Source organism: Bombina bombina, chromosome 7, assembly GCF_027579735.1.
Source record: "Bombina bombina isolate aBomBom1 chromosome 7, aBomBom1.pri, whole genome shotgun sequence".
NCBI lineage: Eukaryota > Metazoa > Chordata > Amphibia > Anura > Bombinatoridae > Bombina > Bombina bombina.
In genome coordinates, this window is record NC_069505.1 from 628355341 (window position 1) to 628364339 (window position 8999).

Genomic DNA, 8999 nt, shown 5'->3' on the forward strand with positions numbered 1-8999 from the left:
CCCCCCTTAACCCCCAACCTCCCTGATCCCCCCCAAAACAGCTCTCTAAGCCTCCCTCTCAGCCTTATTGGGGGCCATCTTGAGTACTGGCAGCTGTCTGCCAGAACCCAGTTTGAACAATCAAATGTGTATTTTATTTTTTTTTTCTGCAGTGTAGCTCAATCCCCCCACGGACCAACCCCCACCACCTAAATCACACCTACGGGTTTTTTTTTAAGCATTAAATGTCCCACTTTTATTTTGTTTTGGGACACATTTTTTCTGTAGTGTAGCGGTTCCCACCCACTCCCTCCCCGTGCACGTGCCCGCCCCCGCCCCCTCGTGCACGTGCATGTGCCCGCGCGCGCCCCCGGACTTACCCGCCCACGATCCCGCCCCCCTCCACATGACCAGGGCCATCGATGGCCGCCACCCACCTCCCACACCGGCTCCCACCCACCAACGATACCGGCCATCGATGTCCGGTGCAGAGAGGGCCACAGAGTGGCTCTCTCTGCATTGGATGGCCGTAAAAGGTTATTGCAGGATGCCTCCATATCGAGGCATCACTGCAATAACCGGAAAGCAGCTGAAAGCGAGCAGGATTGCTTCCAGCTGCTTTCCACACCGAGGACGTGCAGGGTACGTCCTCAGGCGTTAACTGCCTTTTTTCTGAGGACGTACCCTGCACGTCCTCGGTCGTTAAGGGGTTAAATAAACCTAACACTACCCCCTTGAAGATCTCCCTACCTTGAGTCGTGTTCACCCAGCCGGGCCGAAGTCTTCATCCGATGGGGCAGAAGAGGACATCCAGACCGGCAGAAGTCTTCATCCAAGCGGGGCAAGAAGAGGTCTTCCATCCATCAGAAGTCTTGATCCAGGCAGCATCTTCTATGTTCATCCATCTGGAGCGGAGCGGCAGCATCCTGAAGACATCCGATGCAGAGCATCCTCTTCTTTCTTGATCCGATGACTAAAATGACTGTACCTTTAATTGACGTCACCCAGGATGGCGTCCCTTGAACTTGAATCTAATTGGCTGATTGAATCAGCCAATCAGATTTTCCTACCTTAATTCCGATTGGCTGATAGAATCCTATCAGCCAATCGGAATTTAAGGGACGCCATCTTGGATGACGTCACTTAAAGGTACAGTCATTTAGTCATCGGATCAAGAAAGAAGAGGATGCTCCGTGTCGGATGTCTTCAGGATGCTGCCGCTCCGCTCCGGATGGATGAACATAGAAGATGCGGCCTGGATCAAGACTTCTGGTGGATGGAAGACCTCTTTTTGCCCCGCTTGGATGAAGACTTCTGCCGGTCTGGATGTCCTCTTCTGCTCCATCGGATGAAGACTTCGGCCCGGCTGGGTGAACACGACTCAAGGTAGGGAGATCTTCAAGGGGGTAGTGTTAAGTTTATTTAAAGGGGGTTTGGGTTAGAGTAGGGTATGTGGGTGGTGGGTTGTAATGTGGGGGGGGTATTGTTTTCTTTTTTACAGGCAAAAGAGCTGTTTTCTTTGGGGCATGACCCGCAAAAGGCCCTTTTAAGGGCTGGTAAGGTAATAGAGCTGTTAACTTTTGTAATTTAGTATAGGGTAGGGCATTTTTTTATTTTGGGGGGTTTTGTTATTTTATTAGGGGGCTTAGATTAGGTGTAATTAGTTTAAAATTGTAATATTTTTTTATTTTTTGTAATTTTTTTTTTACTTTAGTTTAGTTTATTTAATTGTATTTAATTGTAGGTACTTGCAGTTAAGTAATTTAATGATAGTTTAGTGTTAGGTTTAATTGTAACTTAGGTTAGGATTTATTTTACAGGTAATTTTGTAATTATTTTAACTAGGTAGCTATTAAATAGTCAATAACTATTTAATAGCTATTGTACCTAGTTAAAATAAATACAGAGTTGCCTGTAAAATAAATATAAATCCTAAAATAGCTACAATGTAACTATTAGTCATATTGCAGCTATATTAGGGTTTATTTTACAGGTAAGTATTTAGTTTTAAATAGGATTCATTTATATAATTAATTTATTGATAGTGTAGTGTTAGGTGTAATTGTAACTTAGGTTAAGATTTATTTTACATTTAAATTTGTATTTATTTTAGCTAGGTAGTTATTAAATAGTTATTAACTATTTAATAACTATTGTACCTAGTTAAAATAAATACAAAGTTGCCTGTAAAATAAATATAAATCCTAAAATAGCTACAATGTAACTATTAGTTATATTGTAGCCAGCTTAGGGTTTATTTTACAGGTACGTATTTAGTTTTAAATAGGATTCATTTATTTAATTAATTTAATGATAGTGTAGTGTTAGGTGTAATTGTAACTTAGGTTAGGATTTATTTTACAGGTAAATTTGTATTTATTTTAGCTAGGTAGTTATTAAATAGTTATTAACTATTTAATAACTATTGTACCTAGTTAAAATAAATACAAAGTTGCCTGTAAAATAAGTATAAATCCAAAAATAGCTACAATGTAACTATTAGTTATATTGTAGCTATATTAATAGCTAGTAGGGGGCTTAGATTAGGTGTAATTAGTTTAAAATTCTTGTAATATTTTAATATTTTTGGTAATTTAGTGTTTGTTTGTTTTTTGGTAATTTTCTAAAGGTACAGTCATTTAGTCATTTTACCTGTAAAATAAAAATAAACCCTAAGATAGCTACAATGTAACTATTAGTTATATTGTAGCCAGCTTAGGGTTTATTTTACAGGTAAGTATTTAGTTTTAAATAGGATTCATTTATTTAATTATAGTAAATTTATTTCGTTTTATTTAAATTATATTTAAGTTATGGGGTGTTAGGGTTAGGGTTAGACTTAGGTTTAGGGGGTTAATAACCTTATTATAGTAGCAACGACGTTGGGGGTGGGAGATTAGGGGTTAATAATTGTAGGTAGGTGGCGGCGATGTTAGGGAGGACAGATTAGGGGTTAATAAAATTTATTATAGTGGCTGCGATGTCCGGTCGGCAGATTAGGGGTTAATACTTGTAGTTAGATTGCGGCGACGTTGGGGGGCAGATTAGGGGTTAATAACTATAATGTAGGGGTAGACGATGTTAGGGACAGCAGATTAGGGGTTAATAGCTTTAATGTAGGTGGCGGCGATGTCCGGTCGGCAGATTAGGGGTTAATACTTGTAGTTAGATTGCGGCGACGTTGGGGGGGGGCAGATTAGGGGTTAATAACTATAATGTAGGGGTCGGCGATGTTAGGGACAGCAGATTAGGGGTTAATAGCTATAATGTAGGTGGCGGCGGTGTCCGGACAGCAGATTAGGGGTTAAATAATTTTATTATAGGGTTTGCGATGTGGGGGGGCCTCAGTTTAGTGGTTCATAGGTAGTTTATGGGTGTTAGTGTACTTTGTAGCACTCAGTAGTTAAGAGCTTTAGATTCCAGTGTTAGCCCATAAAGCTCTTAACTACTGACTTTATTCGGTAGATTCGGATGGCCGTGTATTACACTAGTACTATTTACACCTAATATACAGTACATAATACTAGTCTAATACACAGCATATCCCACCTAAAACATACAGAATTTTTGAATTTCGGAACCGAATCAAACCGAATAGAACCGAATTCAGCCAAATTTATTCGAATCTGAATAAATTTGAAACAAATTCATTCGAATCCGAATAAATCCGAAACGAATTCATTCAAATTTTGCCGAATTCGAATCGATCCGAACCGAAATTCGAAAAGTCCGAATCGATCCGAATCGAAAACGAACCAAATTTTTTAGCCATGCACATGTCTAGTCCTAATGTCAGCATCAATGTTTATCTTTAATACTAATTGCACATATACATACCTACACTATACTAAGTATAATACACAATGTAACAAATGGCATTTACAAGTTCTGATGAGTGATCAATGACACAAGTATCAAGCAATTTGATTAGTTAGTGATAGTTTGAAATGCACATTTGAATCAGATTGGCTGATGTCATAAATCATGTGATTATGCATATTCCAATCAAAAGTGATGGAAAAATTCACTAGTGTGTGGGTTGTTTAGGAGTTTGCGTCATAATTGGTGTGAAAAGTGTTGCATCAAACATGGCGCAAAGTGGAGAGTGGGACTTGTATTACATGGCTTAAACATGATGCACATAGATTTTTCCAAAAAAATAAAAAGGAAGTTAGCTATATTATGTTGTGTATTTATTTTATTTTTATCTCTATATCTATTAGTGCGACAGGTTTGGGACAAAACTTTGCACCAAATTTGTAGAAATAATAGTGTACCCTTGTTTTGTAATGAGAGACAAAGTTGTAACATAATCCATAATTAGCAATGTATTTTTCATTTTTATCCCCATATCTATTAGTGCACCAAATGTGGAGTAATAATATTGTTTGATTTAGAATGTTTCTAATTTACTTTTATTATGTAATATGCTTAATTCTCTTGCAGCATCAAACATAAGTTTTCTGTGTTTTCAGACTCCCATTGATTTCTAGGGCATCCACGGCCTCAAGGGTGGCAGTTTGAAAACTAGGTATGCTGCGTCGGAATAGAGGATCGCCTCAGAGGTAGCAGAAATAAATCGGAATGAGCGAGTTTGCGGTGATTGACAGGCTCTGCTCTCATGAAAACAAATGAGCAGTTCTAAATGTCACCTAACAATTCTGCATTGCAAGTGACAGGTCTGGCAACTGAGGGTTGATAAGTTGAGAATTTGTTTGTCTGCAGATAAATTGACCCCCTTGCATTGCTTTATTGTTTTGCACTCAGGGAGAGAGGTTAGGTTTTTTCTATATTCTGGATTTTCACACTTTTAATATGTATTATTTTTTATTTTAATGCATTATATGAGTTTTAGGAATAGATGTATCTTCTATGAGCTTTTTTGCTTTGTACTCATGTTTGTTATTTGAGTGTAACCTTTTTTTCTCACAGTATATAGTTATAGTTAGTATTCTGTTAGTATTATATTATTGAGTCTAATTAGAGAGGGGGTGTCCTATTTATTTGATAAAATTATGTTTATTTTAGCCTAGGCTTAACATACCAGGGTCTGAGTGCACTGACTTAATATTAGTACTTTTTTATTATTATCATTTATTTGTAGAGCTCTTAAAAGATTCTGCATCGCTAATAGATATGCAAGTGTCTTTTACTTACATATTGCAGATGCTTATGTGACTCATATTATTGTGTACGCTTGATATTGCAGATGCTTATGTGACTCATATTATTGTGTACGCTTGATATTGCAGATGCTTATGTGACTCATATTATTGTGTATGCTTGATATTGCTGATGCTTATGTGACTCATATTATTGTGTACGCTTGATATTGCAGATGGTTATGTGACTCATATTATTGTGTACGCTTGACATTGCAGAACTATCCTCCTGTTTGTATTTCTAGTACCAGTGTATAGTTGTATGTATGGATATACATATTTATTTGTCCTTGATATTTACCATGTCTGCATTTAAAGGGGGCATTCGAGTTTAAATACACTTTTATGATTCAGAAAGAACAGCAGATTTAAGACACCTTTAAATTTACTTCCAGACTTTTTATATGCACACTTTCTGGGTAACAAAATCTTACTGAACATCTGTACAAGCTAACAGGGTATACGTAGACTAGTCTGTGATTGGCTGATGTCTGTCACATGATACAGGGGGCCAGAAAATAAAAACAATCTATTGCTTATTTGAAATTCAGAGTAGATGTTAATGCCTTGTATATTATGTCAGGGTACCTGTGAAATAACAAGAAACTACAGATGTATCACATAATCTAATATTTCATTTTTGGCTAATATCTAATTTGATATGAATTGGTCTCACTATAGCCTCTGCCCCCTCATGCTTAAGACAAGTCGAGAACAAAGGATTTAGACTTTTGTATAGATAAGAACAATGAGCCACTTCAAAGTAAATATTAGCATTATGGAGCCCTCAGATGTGTATGTCCATATATAGGTTTCCTGCTCAAGATGGGTAATAAAATCAATGACCCCATGTGGAGATATAAAGTCACTGGGTCTGGGACTGAACTCTTTGAGGCCTAACTATATGCAAAAGGAACAGGTTTTTGCATGCAAGAGTTGATCCCCTGCTAAGTTAGACACACAGGATCTCCTGTTTACCAGACGTGATTTTAAATAGCAGAATGTATACTTAAAAAGTCATATAAATGATTTGTCTATAATTTTCAAATCTATTTAAAATACTCAAATAACATATATATATATGAACCTGGGAGATGTGTCTAACGCATAAGATACTAAATATATTACTGTATATTTAAGTGTTTAACCAACTTCAGAATAACAACATTATTTCTTTCATTTCAGACCGAGGAGAAAACAGTAAATTTCCCCAGAAATTATATATAAATTATGTTTTTCATGCACTCAAAATGATACTGTCAAGAGATGTATTGAATGTGAAATATGCTGTATTTGTATTAATATGGGATAATAATTTAATTAAACTTTAAATGCATTTTATTATATATTATAGGATTGAAGTATACTCATGTTTGGTATCTATGAATGCATGCTAGATTATATTAGATGGAACAGATATGTGACCAGACAGGTTTATTAATATCAGGAAATAGTGAGTATATTAAATATACAATTAAAATATATAGTAAGCTGTTAGCAGTGTTGAAATGAAAATGTTTGTCTTTGTCTGCTGCACCCGATGGCCTAAATCCAGTATTACAACCAAAAAAATATTTGTCTGTTAAAAATGGCATTTCACAGTAGCCAATCAGAGACAAGCTCCGTGGAGCGTATCCAAAAAGGTTCAAGAATCATTAGAATAAAAAGGGGTGGGGTGTATCACGTGATAAAACCTCATGCAAAGGGATAGAAGAGGTCTTTTGTTTGCTAAAATTTTGACTGGTAACTTTGCTGCCATTTTGGGACACAGTCACTATAAGCAAAATTGGGTTACCTTTTCTTATCCATATTGCAAAATATCTCTCTTATTTTATGAGGTGAATTGGATTTATCGGAGAAAGCTGAGACACTCAATTGGTTTTATGGGGTATCGTATGACAGTGAATATAATTTGATATTTTAAAACAATTACATTCATTGTTGCTACAGTTATACTGCAGCTGGTAATTTAAAGAGCACAATTGGTATTTTAAGTTTATATCCATAGTCCTGTGTAAATTAGAACCAGTCATATTCAGTGTTAAATAATTTATTTTCCAGAGAGGGTTTTGCTCTCCAGATTTATAAGTCAGTCATTAAAGTGAACTCTTTCAGAACTTTAAATAAACTGGTTATTGTGATTAAATCCCTGGTATTTATTAATTAAGCATATTAAGTTGGTAATCCATATTGGGCATTGAACTAGAATTATTGGCTAATAACAGAAGACTCTGGTATTTTATTGTGATATTTTAATGTGATTCATTGTGAGTAAAGTTAATGTTAAAGGTATTTTTTATGATCTGTTGTTTAGAATATTGTAACGGAATAAGCGTGCATAGTTGATTCATAATCTATTGTGATCTTTATAAAGATATTTCAATGTGTTTATAAATGTAACTAATCTTAAAGAATTTAGGAATAAATATTAATTTCAATTGTTAAGTATATACATTTTAATTGGAGGCTATTTTAAAGAATAATAATAAATAAATTATATGTATAACCCCGCTATATACTGACATATTATCTGGAGGCACAGCTGTAAGATTATTATATTTATCACATTGATATAATATATTTGTAGTAAATAGAGATTATTAAAAAAAAAAAAAAATTTTAATTAATTTAGAAAAAAGAAAAAAAATTATATTAATATTTCAAAATTAATATTAATATTTAAAAAAAAATGTTTCTCTTGTTGGTCAAAATTGTATTAGCGTTTTAAATTTAACCAAATACTAAGCTAAAATAATAATGTATGTTACTAGAAGTGAATCAATTGAATCTATGCATAGTATTTAAATATGTTCCCCAAAATTTTTACTCACCTTAAAAATAGATTAAGTATTAAGGGAGAATCAGGCGCTTACATTAAGATGCTGAAGACTAAGGCCAAAAATATTGCAAAAAATATATGGTGCTGCGAAAGCGAAATATTTCAAGGTCTGTTAAAATTTGGCCGACCTCAGAAACCGAGAAAACTCTATGAAATTATTTTCAAAACTTGTAGTCTTCTCCTTTATGTGAATGATGAAATGTACAATACAATTTAAGTACAGAATTCTTAATTGGAGCAACTGAGGGGTGAAAATTATTCCTTAAGGCTAGGTGAAGAGGAGGAGGAGCAAGTCCAGGATAAAATTAATGTGCTTGTCCAGAACATGGCCACCTTACTAAAGTATAAACAACATTTAATAGCCCAAATAGAAGATTTGCATAAACAACTCACACAGAGCCAGAAAGAGTTAAAGGAATTAAAAAGACAATCTCGCCATAATGAAACCCCCTCTGTTGACAGTGAAAATAATGAAAATAATAATGCCATATAGAATATCTTTCTGCACTAAAAAGTGCATACAGTATGGCCGAAGATTACTGCATATTTGAAAGCTCAGAGGACTGACTGATCAAAGAGAGTACCAAGTTATACTCTCTTCAGCAGTCTGGAGAACAGGGGGTTAAAAAAGAACCAAGGCCCAGCACTAAAATTGTGGCAGAAACTAGGATGTCACCTAGCCCCCTTAATTTGGAGTCTAAAAAGAAAACCTATGCAAAGGTGGCCCGAGAAAACAGGCCTTTCCCATTAACCCCAAAGAGATGAAAACCCACAAGATTATCGGTATCCCCATAAAAATAAATACCAAAAGTGCCGAAAATTCATCTCAGGGTAACCAGACACCTCAAGTAAATAGTGCTCCCCAATATATTAATGCTGAACAAGTTGAACCCCAAAGACAACCATGTCAAAATAGGAACAATAGCTATGATTCTGAGGGATCCCAAGGATCCAGGAATCAATACCTTGGGATATTAAAAAAAAATTGGTCCATGGGTAAAAATAGCTTGTCCATTCAA